This window comes from Delphinus delphis, chromosome 9 (assembly GCF_949987515.2).
Source record: "Delphinus delphis chromosome 9, mDelDel1.2, whole genome shotgun sequence".
Classification (NCBI taxonomy): Eukaryota; Metazoa; Chordata; class Mammalia; order Artiodactyla; family Delphinidae; genus Delphinus; species Delphinus delphis.
In genome coordinates, this window is record NC_082691.1 from 20,935,996 (window position 1) to 20,959,999 (window position 24,004).

A 24,004-nucleotide genomic window follows, 5' to 3' on the forward strand; every position below is an offset into this window, starting at 1 on the left:
AAACATACTAATGATGTCTTAGATGGCATGTAATCTTGATCCCCTTCCTTAAAAGGCATTCAGTGAAGGATTTTATTCTGTATCCAGCCCCTGCAAGCCCCTGTCCTAGTGCACAGTGCTAAATATGGATATAAAAGTAAAAACAGCCATTTCCTGTTCTTGAAGGCTGGGATCACAGAGGTAGCTAGATTCGCCTGGGGTGGTTAGGAAAGACATCCTGAGGATCAAGTCCTGAAGGGTCAGCCGCAGTTTAAGAAAAAATAGGAGGGAAGATTCCATCTCTCTTATCCTTCCCATTGCTACTGACCCACCTTAGATGAGGACCCATCCCCTCCTTGGGGAATTGCTTACTAGCCTCGTCCCTAGTTTCCCTGCTCTCACTTTCTCTGTGCTCTATACAGAGCTGCTAACATGGAAATAGGATTCTATCATTTCCCTGCTTCAAACCCTTCAATATCTCAATTGGAGGCAACAGTTTATCTTCAGAGTAGAATCCCTACTGATATACGAGGAAAATCCTTTACAATCTGGCCTCAGTTTTCCTCCCCTGCCTCATTTCTTGTCATCCTTTCTTTTCTCCTTAAAATTCCTGGCATGCATGTCACTTGATCACCAGTGTTATTGGTACTCTATACCCCCCTGTCTCCTTTGCCTGGTCGACCCTTTTTCATCTTCTTGTCTTCTTCGTCTAGCTCAGGCTTTCAGACCCTGCTTTGGTATTACCTCTTCCTGAAAAAAAAGTCTCTGAACCCCCTTACAGTCCTCCTCGATCTGGTCTTGGCGACTCTCGTGCATGGTGACATAACTCTGAAGGCGCAGGAATAATGCAAATGGAAACACTGTTAGCACTACTATGTGTCAGACTGCACCCTCAGCACTCCACAAACATGGACTCGTTTAAGCTTTACTGCAGCCCCCTGAACTATTATTATCTGCACTTGACAGATGAGGAAACAAAGGCACAGTGAGAATAACTTAAGGTCACACAGCTAGAAATTGACCAAGCTGGGATTGGATCCCAGGCAATTTGGCCAGTAGCCCACAGTATTAGCATTCATATTACATTGCCTTTCAAAGAAATCTCTTCCTTAAGCATGCATTCGTTCATTTGATAACTATTCATTGTGTGTTGTAATAAGAGCATTAACGCACATGCCTTGTCTGCTGTTCACTATAAGCTCCTTGAGGGTAGGGACTGTGCTCTTTATTGCTGAATCTCTAAAGCTTTCCACGATGTGCAGTGCATAGTGTGCACCCAATAAATGTTATTGAACGAATGAATAGTTGGAGTACAGTGGTTGGATTTCAACGTGTTGGCCTGAGGAAGCTGCTTTCCGTCCCACAGGGCTCTCCAGCAGCCTGCTGAGTAGAGAGGCAGTTTGGAGACACATCAGGATATAGATGCTGAGGAGGCAATGTACTCATCCAGGGAGTTCCCCGGAGAAGGGAGGAAGGGGCCCAGTGTGGAATGCTAGCCATTGCAGGGACGGAAGAGGGAACTCTGGGAGAAGGGGCAAGCTTCAGAAATAGGGGTACTAGGGAAGAATTTTCAACATGGGAGAGGCGTTCAAAAGGGACAGAGGCTTCCAAAAGAATGGTGAGGAGAACAAGAAAAATGCTATAGGATTTTTCAATTAACAGGTCATTGGCAATTTATAAGTGAGGATGGTTTCGGGAGAGGCCAGACTACATGAGCATCTAAGCATATTAAAGCCTTACAGGTTGGAAAGCTGTTGCCCAGAGTTTGGAGTCAGACAGTCAAGGGAAGACAAATTGTTGTGAGTTGAGAAGTATTTAAAGTTGAGGCTTTGAAAAAATCTAAGATTAAAAGGAAGGAGAGAAAGGGCAGCCCGAGTGGAAAGCAGGTTCAAGGGAAAGATGGGTTCATTCTCTCTCCCTCTCTCTCTCTCTCTCTCTCTCTCTCTCTCTCTCTCTCTCTCTCTCTCTCTCTCTCTCACACACACACACACACACACACACACACACACACACGCAAAGTGTTTATAGACTTTCACTGCCTTGTAGACAAAGACCATCAGGCGCACACCTAGAGTTCAACAGATGGGGTTTAGTGCTCATTCCAGAATAGGAGAAGGTACATCATTGGGAACTATGGTGTGGGTCAGTAAGTGGAAATTATAAAAGGAATCATTATGATATTTGGGCCTATATTTTGTAATTTGGGCTCAGGTTTAAGGAAGTGGGGCTTTGCTCTGGATTGGATGCTATTAGCAAGTGTGGGTATTCTATGGTTGGGGATCTCAATAAATCTTATCCATAGGGAGGGCAGAGCAGAGCCAGGCTAAGGCTGTAATTGATAAAGAAGCAGCAGTTACTCCTATTAGCCAGGAGAGAGGGATGCATGGTATATTGTGAGTTGGACAATGTTCTGGTTGTGCTTGCATTCAGATGTGATTATAAAGTGGTCCTTTGTCTGTCTTGACCCATCATGATCACAGAGTGGCTTTGTCTGAAGCTGATGTTCTGTGAAATTGTTTCTGTTCACTGGAAGAGCACCAAGGCCCAGCTGTGAGTGCCAGGCGAGCTCCTGGATGTCAGGAGCTGCTTTTCCTTTCTTGAGGCCTGAGGGGAGAATGATGCTAAGAGGCAGTCATTTCCTTTTGGATTTAGCCTTTACGAGGACTTTTGAATCATAGAGAAGTAGGTCTGGATCCAGGCTTTGTGTGACCATACTCTCCAGAATCCCTAGCACAAAGTACAAGCTCGGTAAATGATAAAGGGAAGGCATCTTGCTGGAGCAAAATTTTATTCAAGGTCAGCCAGGAGGAAATAAAAAGACGAAGTAGATCAGTGTGGTGAGATTATGGACATTTAATTTTTTTCTTTGAACTTATCTGTATTTTCTAATATTTTTTTTACAGTGAGCTTATATTATTTGGGTTATAATATATGTTTCCCCAAAACACAACAAATATAAGGTTATACTTATGAAGAAGGAGGGACAACTCTGCTGAAGCAGGTGGAATAAATCACTTCTAAGAACTGAAGGAAAATTCTGAATTACAACTCCCATGTCTCCTCCTGTGTGAGGTCTTGCCTGTCTCCCTTAACGTGATTGGTCTATGTTGTTATAATTATTTGTTTAAATACTCATGCCCACCCCATCACCCCGACTTGAAGCTTCTTGAGCCCAGCAACCATGACTTAATTTTTTGTTTTTCTTAACATCTAACAATGCTTGGCATAAAACAGACACTCTAAATGTTTGCTGAATATCACCTTAAACATTATACATCTGAAAAATCTCTGTCTTTCTTGAAAAAATCTCCTTTAACCCTGAGCTTTTGCTGCGGAACACCATGAGGCAGTGTGGCTGTCACTAAAACAGTGTTCTCTACACTGACCTTAGGTTGAAAAATGATGAATCATTGCGTTAAGAAATCTGAAAACTATTCACAGATTTCCATCTAAACACTAATGAGTCCCCTGAATGCTCTTGGGACATAAATCAGGTTTGGGGATTTTATGTCTTCACCTTGAATCCTGAGGTCCTAAGTAATTATAAACACATATCCAGCTGAATTCTGCTGACAAGGTAGTACAGACGAGGAAGCAGAGTTTTCTCATGTCCAGTCGGGTGTGGGGTAGGCGGGTGCCAGGTTGTATACTCCCAATTGTTTTGAAAGCGGAAGATGCTTAGGTTCATTCACCAGCAGTAGAGAATAAAGAAGTGAATTCATTTAACATTCAGTACTCAACAAAGGATTTTTGAATGCCTGCCATGGGCCAGGCTAAGCTAGATCTTGGGATATGGTAGTGAACAGAGCAAAGATCCCTGCTTTACTAGAGCCTACATTGTAGTGGAGAAGATAGACAATTAATATGAGATATAATAAATGAGTAAATGTGATACCATGTTAGAAGGTGGCAAGTGCTGTAGGGAAAAAAAAGACCTCAGAATAGGGCAGGGTAAAATTACACAGTTGGGTAGAAGGGGGAAAGGCAGTTTGCAATTTTAAATAGGGTGGCAGGTAAGTCAGGCAGGCCTCAGTGGGAAGTAACATAGCAAAGACCAAGAAGGTATCTGTGGGATTACCCAAAATGTCATTAGGTGATTTTAAAGACAGATGTGGTAGTGGTTTCTTTTGTTTTTGTTTTTTTTTAACATCTTTATTGGAGTATAATTGCTTTACAATGGTGTGTTAGTTTCTGCTTTATAACGAAGTGAATCAGTTATACATATACATATGTCCCCATATCTCTTCCCTCTTGCATCTCCCTCCCACACTCCCTATCCCACCCCTCCAGGCAGTCACAAAGCACCGAGCTGATCTCCCTATGCTATGCGGCTGCTTCCCACTAGCTATCTATTTTACGTTTGGTAGTGTATATATGTCCATGCCACTCTCTCACTTTGTCCCAGCTTACCCTTCCCCCTCCCAGTATCCTCAAGTCCATTCTCTAGTAGGTCTGCATCTTTATTCCCATCTTGCCCCTAGATTCTTCTTGACCATTTTTTTTTTTTTTTGCGGTAGTGTTTTGTGAACTACTCTTAGAGGTGATCAAAGCAAAGGATTGAGGCAATTTCAGAATTGACTGAAAACCTGAAAGGAACTAGAAGAAGTCAGTCTTTTGCAAGAAGTATTATTGTCAAACGGTCTAGAAAGAGCTGCAGACCTAATCCATATTCCTCAGAATCATGTAAACAGAGTTTCTGCTGAAAATGTTAAGGTATGTGGTATGTATAGACTGAGGATGAGGAATAATATTTGAATGTATGCTCTTGATCCTAGCTCTGTAGCTTCCTTATGTGTAGATTAGCAACAAAGCCAGGAAGGTTAACTTGACAAAACTGTACACCACTTGCGAGTGGCAGGATTAGAATCCAAATCTCTGGCTGACTCACAGCCCACAGTGTGGGTTCCATTTTACCAAATAGATTCTTAAATTTAAAAAATCCAACATTAAAAAGCCTTAGGAATTACAACTTCAATAAACAAGATCACCACTGCTGCCTTAATTTCCTGAACACCCAGGAGAGAACACACACTTTTGAGCCCTTGTAAGACAAAGGTGGCAAGTGTCAAGCAGATGTGAGTGTATCGAGCGTGGCCACTGCTGGTGCCGCAGTGTGCACAGATCACGGTGGAGGCACGGGCAGGAGTGGGTGTATACTCATTGGCCTGTGAACTGCTTGGCATAACCTCTTCAAACACACACATCTAGTAGGTCTGCATCTTTATTCCCGTCCTGCCCCTAGGTTCTTCAGAACCTTTTTTTTTTTTTTTTTAGATTCCATATATATGTGTTAGCATACAGTATTTGTTTTTCTCTTTCTGACTTCCTTCACTCTGTATGACAGTCTCTAGGTCCATCCACCTCACTACAAATAACTCAATTTCGTTTCTTTTTATGGCTGAGTAATATTCCATTATATATATGTGCCACATCTTCTTTATCTATTCATCTGTCAGTGGACACTTAGGTTGCTTCCATGTCCTGGCTATTGTAAATAGAGCTGCACTGAACGTTGTGGTACATGACTCTTTCTGAATTATGGTTTTCTCAGGGTATATGCCCAGTAGTGGGATTGCTGGGCCGTATGGTAGTTCTATTTTTAGTTTTTTAAGGAACCTCCATACTGTTCTCCATAGTGGCTGTATCCATTTACATTCCCACCAACAGTGCAAGAGGGTTCCCTTTTCACCACACCCTCTCCAGCATTTACTGTTTGTAGATTTTTTTTTTTTTTTTTTTTTTGCTGTACGTGGGCCTCTCACTGCTGTGCCTCTCCCATTGCGGAGCACAGGCTCCGGACGCGCAGGCCCAGCGGCCATGGCTCACGGGCCCAGCCGCTCCGCGGCACGTGGGATCCTCCCGGACCGGGGCATGAACCCGCATCCCCTGCATCGGCAGGCGGACTCTCAACCACTGCACCACCAGGGAAGCCCTGTTTGTAGATTTTTTTGATAATGGCCATTCTGACTGGTGTGAGGTGATACCTCACTGTAGTTTTGATTTGCATTTCTCTTATGATTACTGTTGTTGAGCATCCGTCATGTGTTTGTTGGCAATCTGTATATCTTCTTTGGAGAAATGTCTGTTTAGGTCTTCTGGCCATTTTTGGATTGGGTTGTTTGTTTTGTTGATATTGAGCTGAATGAGCTGCTTGTAAAGTTTGGAGATTAATCCTTTTTCAGTTTCTTCATTTGCAAATATTTTCTCCCATTCTGAGGGTTGTCTTTTCATCTTGTTTATGGTTCCCTGTGCTGTGCAAAAGCTTTTAAGTTTCATTGGGTCCCATTTGTTTATTTTTGTTTTTATTTCCATTTCTCTAGGAGGTGGGTCAAAAAGGATCTTGCTGTGATTTATGTCCTAGAGTGTTCTGCCTTTGTTTTCTGCTAAGAATTTTATAGTATCTGGCCTTACCTTTAGGTCTTTAATCCATTTGGAGTTTATTTTTGTGTATGGTGTTAGGGAGTGTTCTAATTTCATTCTTTTACATTCTTAGCTGTTCAGTAAGAACGCCTTTTAATGTGACGAGATGGATATGTTAATTAGCTTGATAGTGGTAATTATTTCACAATGTATATGTATACACATCAAAGCATCCAGTTGAATACCTTAAATATATACAATTTTTATTTTTCAGTTATATCTCAGTAAATCTGGTGAAAAATAAAGAATACCTTTTATACCCAAATATTGTATAAATTGTAGGTCACATCTACCAGAAACTTCCCTTGGCTATCCTTGAATGCTTAGTAACTTGTATTACTAAATGTCTTTCCAGTATCCTGAAATGTAAATTTTTTATTAATTCAGACTAAAGAAGTCAAAATTGACTAAGCGTCAGAATTGGGTTTTACCATATCCACTTTAACTGATGAAGTGAAAAATAATGAATGATGTGTTTCACTTGAATGTTCCCATTGATAAAACTTTTGCTAGCTAAAGACATCTGTTTTGGGACTTCCCTGGTGACACAGTGGTTAAGAATCCGCCTGCCAGTGCAGGGGACATGGGTTTGATTCCTGGTCCGAGAAGATTCCACATGCCGTGGAGCAGCTAAGCCCTTGTGCCACAACTACTGAACCTGCACCCTGGAGCCCGTGAGCCACAACTGCTGAGCCCATGTGCCACAGCTACTGAAGCCTGCACGCCTAGAGTCTGTGCTCCACAACAAGACAAGCCACCGCAATGAGAAGCCCGTGTACCGCAATGAAGAGTAGCCCCGGCTTACCACAACTGGAGAAAGCCCATGCACAGCAACGAAGACCCCATGCAGCCAAAAATAAATTAAAAAAAAAAAAAAAAAGACATCTGTTTCCCTGTGGCTATTTTGTCAGTGTAGCAGTTGCAACTGCTGTTCGTGATATCCTGTGTTTTGTAATTTACAAACAAAGAGAGCTGAATTAAGATGCTCTGGTAAAATCATCCAGGAATCCCCAGTCTTGCTTCAGGATCTCACAAACTACCCAACAGGGGAAGGAACTGAAGCCCTCCTGGGGCAGTGGCGGGCAAAAAGTGTCCCTAGGTGATCTTGACAACAGACAAGATTAAGGGGAAGAGCTGACTCATAGGGCCACAGTAAAATTCCTTGCTAATGGCTCTAGGTGGGTCTGACTGCTTTTTTAATTTCCTAAAGAATAGTATTTTGGGCTGGTGCCGTTTGCTCTAAGATGATTGAACACAGATTTAAACAGGCTTCTTTTCAGCTCTCAGGGCTCTATACATTCCCCCTTGACAGCTTTATCTAGTCGAGAGTCAAAACACCAAGATTTATGCCTGACAAGAATTTGACATTGACTTCTTTTGGATGCCCATAGAAGTACACTTTCTACTCAAGCTGGTGTGTAATCTGCTGGATTCCCCCCCATTCTGGAGGACAAAGCCTAGGTTTGCATCTGTATAATTACTTGGGGGAGAGCAAAGCTGTTGTAAACACACGTAAATTACAACTTTACTTTGGCTTTACTTTGGTGAAGTATTATTTCATGCAACCAATTAATCCAACCGTAGTTTTACATTGAAGGTTCAGTTTAATGTAATAATTAATACAAATTTTCATAATCATGTTTGTAAGAGTTGGAATTCATTAATATTAACACATATTATGCTGTGTCCCCTATGGGTATATGTGGAACATTATACCAGATGCATGGGAATGTGTGGCAATATAAGGCAGTTTCACATCCTGTTCATAAATAGTTTATATATTGGTCCAAACCTAAAAGAGAAAGTCCAAAATACATTTACAGGAAAAACATAAACTCAGTGGAATGGCATTCCCCCCATCTCCTCTGAGGTCTTGGTCAACAGTTTCGCCCTCTCTTTCCCATATCGTCAGCTTCTTCCTCTTCACCATCTCCTCCTCCTCAGGGTTTAAACATGCCAAAGCCACTGCAACTTTGAGCAGGAACGCTGTCTTTGACTGTGAGTACTCCTCTGGCCATCACTCTCCCTCACACTCCAGCTTCTTGAAAGAGTCATGTGTGTTCTCAGGCTTCACTCCTAACCCCGCCATCTGACCTCTACTGCCAGTAATCTATGGAAACAGTCATCCTCCAGGTCATCAGTAACCCAGTAGGTGCCAACCAATCCAAAGGACTCTGGTCCTCACCCTACCTGACTTCCCTACTCCTTCTCAGTTTCCTTAATGAGTTCCTGAGCTTCCTGTGGATACAATCTGGGATTGGCAGTGATTCTGTCCTGCAGCTTCTTTTAGACTTCTTATATTGTCCCTGGTGATCTCACTCACACCTGTGATTTTCATCTCCTGAACTCTGTCCATTTGCTTCATGCTTACTGAGTCAGTAATGCAAAGTGGTTGAGAGAGTAGAGTTTGGAGCTATATGCCCCTGGGTTCCAATTTCTTTTATTTTTTTAATTAATTAATTTAGTTTTGGCTGCATTGAGCCTTAGTTGCTGCACGCGGGCTTTCTTTAGTTGAGGTGTGCAGGCTTCTCATTGTGGTGTCTTGTCTTTGTTGCAGAGCATGGGCTCCAGGCACACGGGCTTCAGTAGTTGTGGCTCGCAGGCTGTAGAGCACAGGCTCAGTAGTTGTGGCGCACAGGCCCAGTTGCTCCACGGCATGTGGGATCTTCCCGGACCAGAGCTCGAGCCCATGTCCCCTGCCTTGGCAGGTGGATTCTTAACCACTGCGCCACCAGGGAAGTCTCCAATTTCTAATTTGATACTTTCTAGCTATGTAATCTTTCAAAGTCTCAATTACCTAACTGTAAAATAGGGAAAGTAATAGTACCTACTTTTCTGGTCATCCCATACCATTCCCCAGAGCCTGGCACAATATTCTATGCCCAGAAGAAACCTAGTGAACTTGTGAGAGTTAAGTGCAATAATGATGTGCATAGCACTGTGGCTAGCACATAAATATTCTATAAATGTTAGCTATCATTATTATTACTGGGCACTGACATTTGGATTCCTTAGATTCCTTGAACTCAATATATTCTAAAATGAACTTGACATTTCCCCCAGACTGGTCCCCTTCATTGCAGTTATAGTCAGTGACATATTCGACCCAGTCAGTAAACAGAGATCTAGGTAATATTTCTTTCCTCATTCCTTTCTTTCTTCCATGTCTACTCAGTGTCTCTAAAACCAATTTATTTTATCTTCTCAATATCTCCTAAACAAATGCTTTTATTTCTGCATGTACAGCCATATCTTTGGTTCAAGCCTTCCACACATCTATCAAAATGTTCTTCAACACAAACCTCATTTTTTTCCTCCCAGCCTCAAACCCTATAACTGCCTCCATTTGCCCAGTTTAGCCTGCTTTCAAGGCCCTCCATGATCTGACCCTGCCTCTCTCTCCAACCTCATTGCATGTAGGCTGTCTCCATATTCCCCACCCTCACCTAATACCAAACTCTCTACTTCAGCCATAAAAAGCACTGACTTCATCAAACATGCTGTCCTGTCCCCTATCTCTGTGGCTTATATATATGCCAGTTTCTTTCCCTGGAATACACTCCACATTACCTCCTTCTCCATATTCCTGATGAAGTTACACTCATCCTTAAAGATGCAGTTCAAATCTCTCCTCCTCCATCATATGTATTTTTAACCCTAATCCACCTTATACTTACAAATTGAAGTTAGTTTATCTTATTGCATTGTCATGTGTTAACTTCTACATGTATTTCCTCCTGCCCTTTGAAACCCTTGATCAAGCAGATATTGGATCACTTTTACATTCCCAGAATCTGGCAGTGTCTGGCACTTAGTAGGTACTCAACTGTTAGTTGAAGGAATGGATGAGCCATATAGAGCAGGTATACCTATCACAAATTATCTAATTACTATTGGGTTGGCCAAAAGCTTCGTTCTTTTTTTTTCTATAAGATGGCTCTGGTAGCACTTAGTTGTCTTTAACTTCGTTCGAAACAATTCTGTTACATTGTATGTGACAGCTGTCATATCAGCGTGCATTTTAAAAAAGACATCAAAATTGATGAATTTTTGTGTAGCCATTTTAATATTGAAGATGGAAGAAAACAACATTTTCAGCATATGATGCTTTATTATTTCAAGAAAGGTAAAAATGCAACTGAAATGCAAAAAAGGATTTGTGCAGTGTATGGAGAAGGTGCTGTGACTGATTGAACGTGTCAAAAGTGGTTTGCAAAGTTTCGTGCTATAAATTTCTTTCTGGACAATGCTCCATGGTCGGGTAGACCAGTTGAAGTTGAGAGTGATCAAACTGAGACATTAATTGAGAACAATCAACCTTATACCACGTGGGAGATAGCCTACATACTCAAAATATCCAAATCAAGCACTGAAAATCATTTGCACCAGCTTGGTTATATTCATCACTTTGATGTTTGGGTTCCACATAAGTTAAGCGAAAAACACCTTCTTGACCATATTTCTGCCTGCGATTCTCTACTTACACGAACGAAAATGTTCCATTTTTAAAACAAATTGCGATGGGCGATGAAAAGTGGATTCTGTACAATAATGTGGAACGGGAGAGATCGTGGGGCAAGTGAAATGAACTGCCACCAGCCACACCAAAGGCTGTTTGTCATTCAAAGAAGGTGATGTGGTGTGTATGGTGGGATTGGAAGGGAGTCCTCTATTATGAGCTCCTTCTGGAAAACCAGACGATTAATTCCAACAAGTACTGCTCCCAATTAGACCAAATGAAAGCAACACTCGACAAAAAGCATCCAGAATTAGTCAGCAGAAAAGGCATCATCTTCCATCAGGATAACACAAGACTGCATGTTTCTTTGATGACAAGGCAAAAACTGTTACAGCTTGGCTGGGAAGTTCTGACTCATCCCCTGTAGTCACTAGACATTGCACCTTCTGATTTCCATTTATTTCGGTCTTTACAAAATTCTCTTAATGGAAAAAAATTTCAATTCCCTGGAAGACTGTAAAAGGCACCTGGAACAGTTCTTTGCTCAAAAAGATAAGTTTTGGGACGATGGAATTATGAAGTTGCCTGAAAAATGACAGAAGGTAGTGGAACAAAATGGTGAATACGTTGTTCAATAAAGTTCTTGGGGAAAATGAAAAATGTGTCTTTTATTTTTACTTAAAAACTGAAGGTACTTTTTGGCCAACCCAATATTGTTTCTTTAATTGCCAGCCAACCTTCACCTCCTATATCCGCATAACTGTTTTTTACAATCATACTTAAACATTATGCGCTCCTTTTGCTTTGATGGACTTTATTAGGAATAGCCCTATCAAATTCACAGTTGGATGGATGTTATTTTAAATGATGTTCATTGCACTGCTCAGTGTCCCCTTTGTAAGAAACCGCAGGAGAAGCTTCTCTTAAGTCTCTGCATCTGAAATAGCCACGCTTCTCCTGAGCAATATGTGTGCTTTTCATGTTTTCAACTCTTCAGTTTCTGTAACTTTAGAGCTTCAGAGCCAAAGTTAAAATGTCAGAGCATGCATCTTGCATATTTATCTCCACTGGACATATTTTTCCAACCCTGATTTGTTATCCTGTTTTCCCACGTTATTGTCTTGCTCGATTGCCTTTCTTTGTTAGCTGCCTTACATCTGTTTCAGAACAAGGCGAATTGTACAGTTTATCCTTAAGTATATAAAGGAAAGTGAAAAGGTAAAATGAAGACGATAACATATGTACAAGTAACTAAGAGGGGAGGGAACAGAGGAGAGCATTAGAACATTAGAATTTTCTAGCAGCAATGGTTTTAGCAATAATATCTTATTGATGTTATCAGTAACCAATCAACTAACATTTTTGGAGCAGCTGTGTGCCAAACATTGTGCTAGGCATGGGGGTGCAGAGATATACAAATTGAAATCTCTACTCACAGGAACTCACAGTCTTATCAGCTCTAAATTACACTCTGGCCTTTAGGATTATGACTGAGATAGAGAGGATACCCTTCCCCAATAGGGACCCATTCCCCAGCCCACAAGAAATAACTCTTTCAGAATATAGATGAAGCTTCTTTGGCATGTGCCTCAAACTGCAGGTGGCTTAAATGGCTAGAAGTGTGTTTATTTCTCAGTCATAAACCAGTCTGGGGGTAGATGGTCCAGGGCTGGTGGAGTGGCTCTACTGTGTACAGAACATAGCTTCCATATCCAGGGGCCATGTCCTAGTAGCAGGAAGGGTAGAGGACCAAGAATCATGCCCGTTCCTTTAAAGGGCATGACCCAGCTCTGAAAGTGACCCAGGTCACTTCTGCTCACCTCCCTGTGGGCAGAACTTGATTCCTTTGTCTCAGGAGCTGCAGGGGATACTGAGAAATATACCTCTAATGGGGGGCCACAGTCCTGTGAGAAAAAAGAGGAGGAGAATAGATATTGGTAGACCTCTAACAAATTTCTGCTAACATTAGCAACAAGGTTTCTTCTTGTTCCTGTTCTTCTTAGTAGTAGTATTAATATTGCTGTTGTTGTTATTATTATTTGGTGATGATGATGATCCTAATGATTTTTCTTCCCACCTCTGAAAGCTATTTAAAGGCCATATATGCTCAGGCTACAGGTCAATTTATAGCTGCACTTCCTCTCCTCTGCCCCATCTATGAACTTCATCTCTTCAAGTTCATCTTGAATATATCATCTCCATCTCTTCACAAACAATTCAGATGATATATTGTTTTACATTCTGATCTTTCACTTAAGATTTTATTCATAACATAGGCAAAGTTTTGAAAAAATATATGAATATCTCCCCTAGAAAAGGTGAAGGCATGAGCATGGCAAGACAATGAATCACAAGTTTCAGTGTTTAAGATCTCATTATTGACAGCTCCTAGTAGAATAAGTCTTACCTGAAAGAGTGCTCTGTTCCCCCAGTTGTAGGTTATAAAGATATATTTTAGTTTTGCACCTATTCCATATATTTTAGAATATGAGTGATGATAAGTTGTTATGAGACACAATTCAAATTGAGATGGGATATAGGAGAGGAAGGGAAGAGAAAAATGCTTTCTAATACTGCTGGTTCTGTGTATAATTTAGCTGTCTTTAAATATTAAGTAATCTTTTATACTGATCATAAGTATATTCCTGAACACAGGGAGAAGTATTCTCACTCTAAATTTATAACATTTTTGGAAGCTTAATTATCATACTTGAAGGTCAAATGGTACTTTATTGCAATAAAATACAAAGAGTAATAAAGAAATTATTCCTGGGGAGATGAAAGTCTAGGTTCATAGCTCATTAAATGGTAACTTCACAGACTGTGTCTAATTTGTCATATTTAGCTTTGGAAGTTTCATACATTTGAATTTCAAATTAGGTGAAGAGATACCTGAGGCAAAACTACCTAGGGCCTTTGAATTCTAAAATGATTCAGGAGCTATAGCTCCCATAACATAATACCTATATTTGTAAGAAATGCCTATCATCCGCCATATAGTGTTTGCCTGACTCAAAGACTTTTTAAAAAAATAATCAATAATATTAACACAAAGCTCATTAACCACTCCCTCAATTTGTTTCCAGACATTCCTTTCTTTTTCTGCCCAGCATATTGAAATCTCCATCCTTTGTAGTGAATAATTTATTGAACAAATTGGCCAAAATATGTTTTGGAGTCACATGATTACTCAAAAGTTTCCTCCAAAATAAGGCATTTGAAAGAAAAACACTTTTGTCAAAAGAACAGCCTTTGGAGGAGTTAAATGCGACCCCATTCTTTTGCTTATTTTAGGTTGCTGTGACCTCAGGAGATGCTGGTGACCTCAACCTTTGAAAGAGCATAAACACAGAAATACTTTATAAGAAATGAAGCTTTTCTTTACTTTCAGCATGTAATTTGTCTCTTGGACAAATTGAATTGATGATAGGAAGAATTTCTGCTTCAATTTAATATTGAGAAACCATATAATGATCCACGTTTGTGATATTTTCTAAAAACATCCAAAGATTTAACCTGTTAGAATGTAATTAAGAAAAGGATGGCTGTGAGCTCTAAGGTCCAAATGAAATCAATTGCTTCCTGTTGAAGTTTACAGAAATTTTCTGATCTTCCATTGAATTTGACTATCTGCAAAGTTCAGCAAGTGCTCTGTTGCTAGTGTCATAAGGACAAATTATTAATTATAATCTGTGAGATTCTCCAAATAATTGGAGATAATAGAGAAAATACATTTAGTAAATGAAAGGCAGTATTGACGGAGTAACTCTGTCTAGTGCCAAACAGTAGATATTTAACATTAGTTGTGTTTAAAAGTTTGGAAAGGGATTGATTACCGGTTATTTTCATATTGTAGTGAAGGTCAGATTAATTTACAGTGAGTGGAAAATAATGAACTTTTAAAAATATATCTCACCCTCCAAAAAAGTAAACATATTCCTTAGTAACTTCAACTCTTGCCAACTCTAGGACCAGCACCAGCACAAAGGTGTGTTAACATATGTGGGCTGAGTGCTTTTTTACATTTACTCAACAAAGTGTCAGTACATGCTTTTTGTACTTGTACTTTAAACAGATAAATAATAGTCTTGTTTAAAGAGACCAGGAAGCATATTTTTCTTTGAAAACTTTGCTACCGAATTTACTTTTTTTCAGGTTAGACCTCCTCAATCTCTATGATGTGAATTGACTGTCTTGTTTGTAAGTGGGGTCTCTTTACAGTTGTTTCACATAATAATCATTCACAGTCACTATTCCTGGCATAATTATCTTTATCAAATTTGCATTAGTATGAGTTCTTGTATTCATTCAAAGCAATTCCAGTCTTTTTCTTATAACTCATGGAGATTAATAAACCATTTCAAGAATAGCACAGCTAAGTAAAAGGGAAGCTCTCCAAGGAATATATTTTTTCAAAGAAATTTTAAAGTATCTTCTGAAAATAATGATTCAGGTTTCTTTTATTTTCAACTGTATTAACTTATCAATTAAAAAGATCCATTCTTGTCTTCTTTACATAGCCCATGAAACGTTAGTGAAATTATATACCTAATATTCAGGTCATTTAATAATACGCTAGCATCTAGGAAAATGTTTGACTAAGCAAAGACCTAGAAAATTCATTATTGATGTAAACCTTTGTATTTTACCAGAACAAATAACCTGGATAGGTCCTACTACAGAATTTGGAGGACAAATAACTTTTTAAAACTTAATTAATTAATTAAAAATTTTTTTGCCTGCATTGGGTCTTTGTCACAGTGTGTGGGCTTTCTCTAGTTGCAGTGAGTGGGGGCTACTCTTTGTTGCGGAACACGGGCTCTAGGCGCACGGGCTTCAATAGTTGCAGCACGTGGGCTCAGTAGTTGTGGCTCACAGGCTCTAGGGTGCGCGGGCTTCAGTAGTTGTGGTGCGCAGGCTCAGTAGTTGTGGCACATGGGCTTAGTTGCTCCTCAGCATGTGTGATCTTCCCAGACCAGGGATCGAACCCATGTCCCCTGCATTGGCAGGCAGATTCATAACCACTGCGCCACCAGGGAAGTCCCCAAATAACTTTTAAGTGGCTCCATCACAAACACTGAAAGGAATCTGGAAAAATAAATTGTTAGTGCACAGTTATGAGTGATTTTGACTCTTAAGAACATTTGTTACCTATCTAGTATGAAAGGACTGTATTATGCTTAAAACATTAAAAGTGGGCTTCCCTGGTGGTGCAGTGGTTGAGAGTCATGGGTTGAGTGGTTGAGTGGTTGAACCATGCAGTGGTTGAGGGCATGGGTTCATGCCCCAGTCCGGGAAGATCCCACATGCCGCAGAGTGGCTGGGCCCGTGAGCCATGGCCGCTGAACCTGCGCGTCCGGAGCCTGTGCTCCGCAACGGGAGAAGCCACAACAGTGAGAGGCCTGCATACCTCAAAAAAAAAAAAAAAAAAACATTAAAAGTTTCCCCACTTTTTTTCTTGTTTACCTGCTTTCAGGAGATATTTGACTAATGATATTACATAGATCCTCATTTTTTAATACTTTCCTGGGAAAATTGCTACAAATTTGTGTTGATAATTTTAAAGTTTTAAAGGTGTTTGGCTTTTTCAACTAAAACCAAGTCAAGAGTATGCCATGCTTTCATTGCTAATGCTTTGCTGGAAACATGCTTTTAAAAAACATGGAGGTTTTAGTGAGATTGCCATCATGATTCTTACGTTCTGTTGGCTTGCTTTTACTTTATTTTTTTAAGCAAAGTATAATCTTCATTTTAACTTGCCTGTTTAGCATTTCATATTATATCTGTGGTTTTGACTAAGTTGATTCATTTTGATGACACTGGCATACTCCTTAAGTTATCAAGATACAACTTAAGTTCAATTTCCAATTTAGTCTGGTTACTTGAAGTTGTCAAGCTTTACAAAGGACATAGTTTTTACATTTTTGTGGATTTCAGTGACATTAACTTGTGGGTAAAGATTACAAAGATGTGCTAATATTTTGAATGAGATCTAGAGTTCTTTGAAACATGAATCTATTTATTCTTTATGTTATGTCGTCTGTTAACATAGATGTTGTCATCTTGCCTAGGATTAGTAAAAATAAATAGATATTCAGAATTATGAGTTGGATATATTTATCCATTGCCAATACTCATGGAGCTCCTTGGAGTGATCAGTGAAATCCAACTGCAAGATATGGTATCCCATGATCATTGTACTTTAATTCTAAAACACCACTGAAAGTTTCGCCTCTAACTGTTGCATTGTTTATGAGAGTTTACAAGTTATTGGTAGAAACTTCATATTAATCTGAATTGCCCCAACATTTATGGGAAGGTAAATGATTTCATAACTAATCAATGGTTTGTGTAAACCAAAATGAAATCCTGGTATTATTCTCAGAAGTGAATTTTTTCTATAGTGTAGGATGTACAACTGATCGTTTTTGTGAATCTAGAAATATCCAGATTTGTTAACAGCTCGGTGTTAAAATAAAAAGTGAGTGCCTCACAGTGTAAAGTTCTGTCCAGCCTTTATATATAGTCTTATGGGTCTCACCAGTGAAGCTAAATCAGGACCATATTATGAAACTTCCCCTCAGTCACCTCTCTGGGTACAGAACCACTCCAAACTATCTTCCCCTCTCTCCAGTTCCATCCCCTCTGACAACTACCAGGGCCCTCACTGCCAGTGCATCCTCCCTTGTGTCTATCTGTGGTCATCATCTGACCTGGTCTTCTTATCACAATGCAGAGACACCTGGAAGAAACCTTTACTTCTGTTAAATGTGTGTTGTATCCTATTTTCTCTAAATACAAAGCCTACTTCTTTAGGAACATTTTTTGTTGTCTCTCATCCTTAGAAACTATGCAGCAACTTTCCACTAGCCATCAATTTTACATTTGGTAGTGTATATACGTCAGTGCTATGCTCTCACTTCATCCCAGCTTCCCCTTCCCCATCCCTGTGCCCTCAAGTCTGTTCTCTACGTCTACGTCTTTATTCCTGCCCTGCCATTAGGTTCATCCGTACTGCTTTTTTTTTTTTTTTTTTTTCGGTACGCGGACCTCTCACTGTTGTGGCCTCTCCCGTTGCGGAGCACAGGCTCCGGACGCGCAGGCTCAGCAGCCATGGCTCACGGACCCAGCCGCTCCGCGGCATGTGGGATCCTCCCGGACCGGGGCACAAACCCGTGTCCCCTGCATCGGCAGGCGGACTCCCAACCACTGCGCCAGCAGGGAAGCCTTGGTCACCTTATCTTTGATAAAGGAGGCAAAAATATACAATGGAGAAAAGACAACCTCTCCAATAAGTGGTGCTGGAAAAAATGGACAGCTACATGTAAAAGAATGAAATTAGAACACACCCTAATACCATACACAAAAATAAACTAAAAATGGATTAAAGACCTAAATGTAAGGCCAGGCACTATAAAACTCTTAGAGGAAAACATAGGCAGAACACTCTCTGACATAAATCACAACAAGGGATTTGACCCACCTCCTAGAGTAAGGGAAATAAAAACAAAAATAAACAAATGGGACCTAATGAAACTTAAAGGTTTTACATAGCAAGGGAAACCATAAACAAGATGAAAAAACAATCGTCAGAATGGGAGAGAATATTTGCAAATGAAGCAACTGACAAAGGATTAATCTCCAAAATATACAAGCAGCACATGCAGCTCAATATCACAACAACAGACAAACCAGTCCAAATATGGGCAGAAGACCTAAATAGACATTGCACCAAAGAAGACATACAGATGGCCAAGAGGCACATGAAAAGATGCTCCACATCACTAATTATTAGAGAAACACAAAACAAAACTACAATGAGATGTCACCCCACACCAGTCAGAATGGCCATCATCAAAAAATCTACAAACAATATATGCTGGAGAGGGTGTGGAGAAAAGGGAACCCTCCTGTCGTGTTGGTGGGAATGTAAATTGATACAGTCACTATGGAGAACAGTATGGAGGTTCCTTAAAAAACTAAAAATAGAACTACCATATGACCAAGCAATCCCACTACTGGGCATATGCCCTGAAAAAACCATAATTCAAAAGGAGACATGTACCACAATGTTCATTGCAGCACTATTTACAATAGCCAGGACATGGAAGCAACCTAAATGTCCATCAACAGATGACTAGATAAAGAAGATGTGGCACATATATATAATGGAATATTACTCAGCCATAAAAAGGAACAAAATTGAGTTATTTGTAGTGAGGTGGATGGACCTATAGTTTATCATACAGAGTGAAGTAAGTCAGAAAGAGAAAAACAAATACCATATGCTAACGCATATATATGGAATTTTAAAAAGCAGTACGGGGCTTCCCTGGTGGTGCAGTGGTTGAGAGTCCGCCTGCAGATGCGGACTTTCTCCATTTTTCTTTATGATTTCTTCCCTTCTACTAATTTTGGGTTTTTTTTGTTCTTCTTTTTCTGGTTGCTTTAGGTGTAACCTTAGGTTGTTTATTTGAGGTTTTTCTTGTTTTTTGAGGTGAGCTTGAATTGCTATGTTCTAAGTTCCCTCTTAGAACTGCTTTTGCTGCATCCCATAGGTTTCGGATCGTCATTTTATCATTGTCATTTGTTTCTAGGTATTTTTTGATTTCCTCTTTGATTTCTTCAGTGATCTCTTGGTTATTTTGCAGCACACTGTTTAGCCTCCACGTATTTGTGTTTTTTACTGTTTTTTCCCTGTAATTGATTTCTAATCTCATAGTGTTGTGGTCAGAAAAGATGCTTGATACGATTTCAATTTTCTTAAATTTTCCAAGGTTTGATTTTTGACCCAAAATGTGATCTATTCTGGAGAACGTTCCATGTGCACTTGAGAAGAAAGTGTATTCTTCACTTTCAGGTGGAATGGCCTAAAAATATCAATTAAGTCTATCTAGTCTATTGTGTCATTTAAAGCTTGTGTTTCCTTCTTTATTTTTTGTCTGGATGATCTGAATATTGGTGTAAGTGGGGTGTTAAAGTCCCCCACTATTATTGTGTTACTGTCGATTTCTCCTTTTATGGCTGTTAGCATTTGCTTTATGTATTGAGGTGCTTCTATGTTGGCTGCATAAATATTTACAATTGTTATGTTTTCTCTTGGATCAGTTCCTTGATCATTAGGTAGTGTCCTTCCTTATCTCTTGTAACAGTCTTTATTTTAAAGTATTTTGTCTGATATTAGTATTGCTACTCCAGCTTTCTTGTTATTTCCATTTGCATGGAATATCTTTTTCCATCCCCTCACCTTCAGTCTGTATGTGTCCCTAGGTCTGAAATGGGTCTCTTGTAGACAGCATATATAAGGGTCTTATTTTTGTATCCATTCAGCCAGTCTGTGTCTTTTGGTTGGTGCATTTAATCCCTTTGCATTCAAGGTGATTATCAATATGTATGTTCCTATTATCATTTTCTTAATTGATTTGGGTTTGTTTTTGTGGGTCTTTTTCTTCTCTTTTGTTTCCTGCTTAGAGAAGTTCCTTTAGCATTTGTTGTAGAGCTGGTTTGGTGGTGCTGAATTCTCATAGTGTTTGCTTGTCTCATAGTTATAGCTTTTGATTTCTCCATCGAATCTGAATGAGATCCTTGCTGGGTAGAATAATCTTGGTTGTAGGTTTTTCCCTTTCATCACTTTAAATATGTCTTGCCACTCCCTTCTGGCTTGCAGAGTTTCTGCTGAAAAATCAGCTGTTAACTTTATGGGGATTAAGACAATGGTTTTTGAAGCTGGCTTTTTATCAGAATCAGCTGAGGAGGTTTTTAAAAATACAAATTCTGAGTTTCCATTCTCAGAGATTCTGATTCAGAGGGTCATTTCTAAATGGCCCCTCCCTGATGATTAGATTGGAGGTGGTTCAGTGAAAGATGCCATGTGCCAAAATTTCGGAAAGGGAGATATCAATTTGGGTGGACTCCTTAGATTAAAGTACACTAAAACATAACATTCTGTTTATTGCATCCAGGCCTTAGTCACCAGAGTCATTTAAAGTCAAGTAGGTAATTTAATTGATGCCTCTGCAGACATTTTGTTACACTTATCTACCCATTGTACTGACTAGAAAATATTTCTGATAATTGCCATAAATTTTATACTTAATTTAACTAACTTATTTCCCAGTTTTTTTCAAGTTACACATTTAACAAATATCAGTATTATTTCCTGCCCATCTTAACAATTTATCCCATGAATACAGAGACCCCCTTTGGTAAGGTAGTTAATATTGAACATGGTAAAATACTATGATATCCTAAGAAACACAGCAAACAAAAAAACATCCCTTTGGTCCAAGTCCCTTGTTAGGTGCTACAAAATCTCATTTCTTGTCTTTGCAGTGAACCTTCTTGAAAAAGTAGTTTGTACAGTAGTTGAGAGAGTTGTCACTGAGGCCAAATTCCCTGGGTTCATCTACACACCCTGCTTAACACTGTGCCTTGGTAACAGGATGTTCTCAGTAGATACCAGCTTTATTAGGATTATTTTGGCCTCTCCTTTAACCCTCTTCTCTCTTAAAACTCTCTCTTTTCCTTATATCCATAATGAAATGCCGTCCTTCCTGGTCTCCTTTGCTAGCTCCTGTTCTTTCAGTCCCTGAAATGCACATTTACCTCTTCATATCACTTTTTTTTTTTTTTTTTTCCTATGCTCTCTCGGAGTGACATGCTGGTCTGCTTCCGTGACTTCACCACCTCCTGCGTGATAATGTTTCCTTAACTGATGAACAGTACAGATCTCCCTCCTAGCTATTGCTTGGAACTGTCCAATAGAAGTATAATGTTAGCCACAGGTGTAATTTTAAATATTCTAGAAGCCCCATTTAAAAAACGAAACCAAAAAAAAAGGTAAATTTAATAATGCAGTTTAATTCACACAGAATATATAAATATTAAGTATTTCAATATAATATAATCAATAAAAAATTGAGATATTTTACAGTTTTGTACTAATTATCTGAAATCTGGTCTGTATTTTACACTTAAAGCACATTTTTTAATTGAAGTATAGTTGATTTACAATGTTGTATTAGTTTCTGGTGTACAACAGTGATTCAGTTCCATATATATATATACACACACATACACATATATATACATACACATATATATACACACACACATATATATACATACACACTCTTTTTCAGATTATTTTCCATTATAGGTTATTACAGGATACTGACTATAGTTCTCTGTGCTATACAGTAGGACATTGTTGTTTATCTATTTTATATATGGTAGTGTTATAGCACATCTTAAGTATTGGAATACTTGGTCTGTATTAAGATCTTTTTAAAAATAAATAAACAAATAAATTTATTTATTTATGGTTGTGTTGGGTCCTAATTGCTGCGCGAGGGCTTTCTCTAGTTGCGGCGAGCAGGGGCTACTCTTGGTTGTTGTGTGCGGGCTTCTTATTGTGGTGGCTTCTCTTGTTGCAGAGCACGGCCTCTAGGCATGCGGGCTTCAGTAATTGTGGCAAGTGGGCTCCGTAGTTGTGGCTCAACGGGCTCTAGAGCACAGGCTCAGTAGTTGTGGTGCACGGGCTTAGTTGCTCCACGGCATGTGGGATCTTCCTGGACCAGGGCTGGAACCCATGTCCCCTGCATTGGCAGGTGGATTCTTAACCACTGCATTACCAGGGGAGCCCTGTATTAAGATTTTGTAAATTTTACCTTTCAAAACTGGATTGACCTATCAAAGTATTCCATATCTACTTAAAGGTCTTCCAATAACTGAGTCGAATATAAAAAAGTTATTTTCCTTTAATATCCACACCCACCTTGACAAGATTTGTCCATCTTTTTTCAGAAGAGTTAAATAACCTTGGTACAAAAACATGTCAGTTTGAAACCTATGTCTGTTCAAGTAAATTCATTTACTCTTGTGTCAGCCTAGTATTATTAACATGGGATTCACAGGAATATTACATAAGTTGAAAAGCAACTCCCAAATTATCAATATCAACGAGAAATTCTTCAAATACTTTTGGAGTTCTTTTGCAGACAATTTAGAAAATTGTCTATTGCAATTAAAATCTGCATATTGATCATATTAGGAAAATATGTAAAATCATTATTTATTTGTGTGTTGGAGGTTTCAATTTCAACATGAATTCTCTTAAGTTTTCAACTACCTTGCAAGTAAACTCTTGCTTTCCTTGAGGCTTCAAGTTCAGTTCACACATAGGTAGTGTGATATTAGTGAGGGAACGTGCATCCGTGTGCCTTGTTTTGGTCATTGGTTATCGGATAATTGGCAATTATTCCTTTTGTTTCAAAAAAATCTTAGAGTTAACAGTTCAGTGAATCCTTGTAAAACTCCTCATAACCAATAACCTTTGGCGTAAAACACAAAATCATTAAATTTTTCTTCTGGGTTTTTTGTTTTTTCTTGATTTCTGTAAACTAGTGATGATTCAGAGCATTTGCATGTGTATTCTAACAACTGTATCTACGACACTTTCCACAGAATCTAGTTCATACAGCTGAGCACAAGTATTTTCAATATATATAATATGTTGGTATGCAGCAGTAAGACAAACATCAGTCTCTAGTTTTAAAATGCTCTTAAGTCTGGATTTTTCATCTAACATAACTGAAGCACTGACCATCGTGATAGAAACTAATTTTTTTTAATATCCAGCTGAAGTTCTTCTTTAATGAATGTAAAAGATTTTAAAATATCTGTCATGATTTCTAATTTTTAGATAGTGAGCTGGCAATATTTCTTCATAGATTTGGAAGTCCTTTGAGGAAAAAACATAGCCAAAGTATTAGTTGGCCAGTGTCCCTTATTTCCTAACTCTTATCAGAGTGCCCCTTTGTAAAATGCATATTTGAACATGCACTCCTTTGCTGATAAATGTTCAGGAGATCATCATGCTTCCATGGTAAAATCCAAATTCCTTAACATTCAATTCCATGATCTTGGCCTCCCTATTTTACCAACTTCACTTTTCCACCCCCTCCTCTTAAACTTCCTTCTAGTCATGCTGAAATTGTTGTAGTTCTTGTGAAAGGCCATTCTCTTTTACCTCTCAATGCCATTTCACTTTCACTCCAGAAAGAAGCATATCTCCCCTCCTTTACCCCCACCTATCTTCCTCCTGCTAGTCTTTCAAAACTCAGCAGCCCCTCCTGACAACCCTCT

At 39.2% G+C, this 24,004-nt stretch overlaps 1 protein-coding gene across 1 annotated transcript in view; it reads left to right on the plus strand.

Annotated features, from left to right (window-relative positions):
- RELN (reelin) overlaps positions 1 to 24,004 on the plus strand; it is a 525,406-nt gene that overhangs the window by 220,959 nt on the left and 280,443 nt on the right. The window lies entirely within an intron of this gene.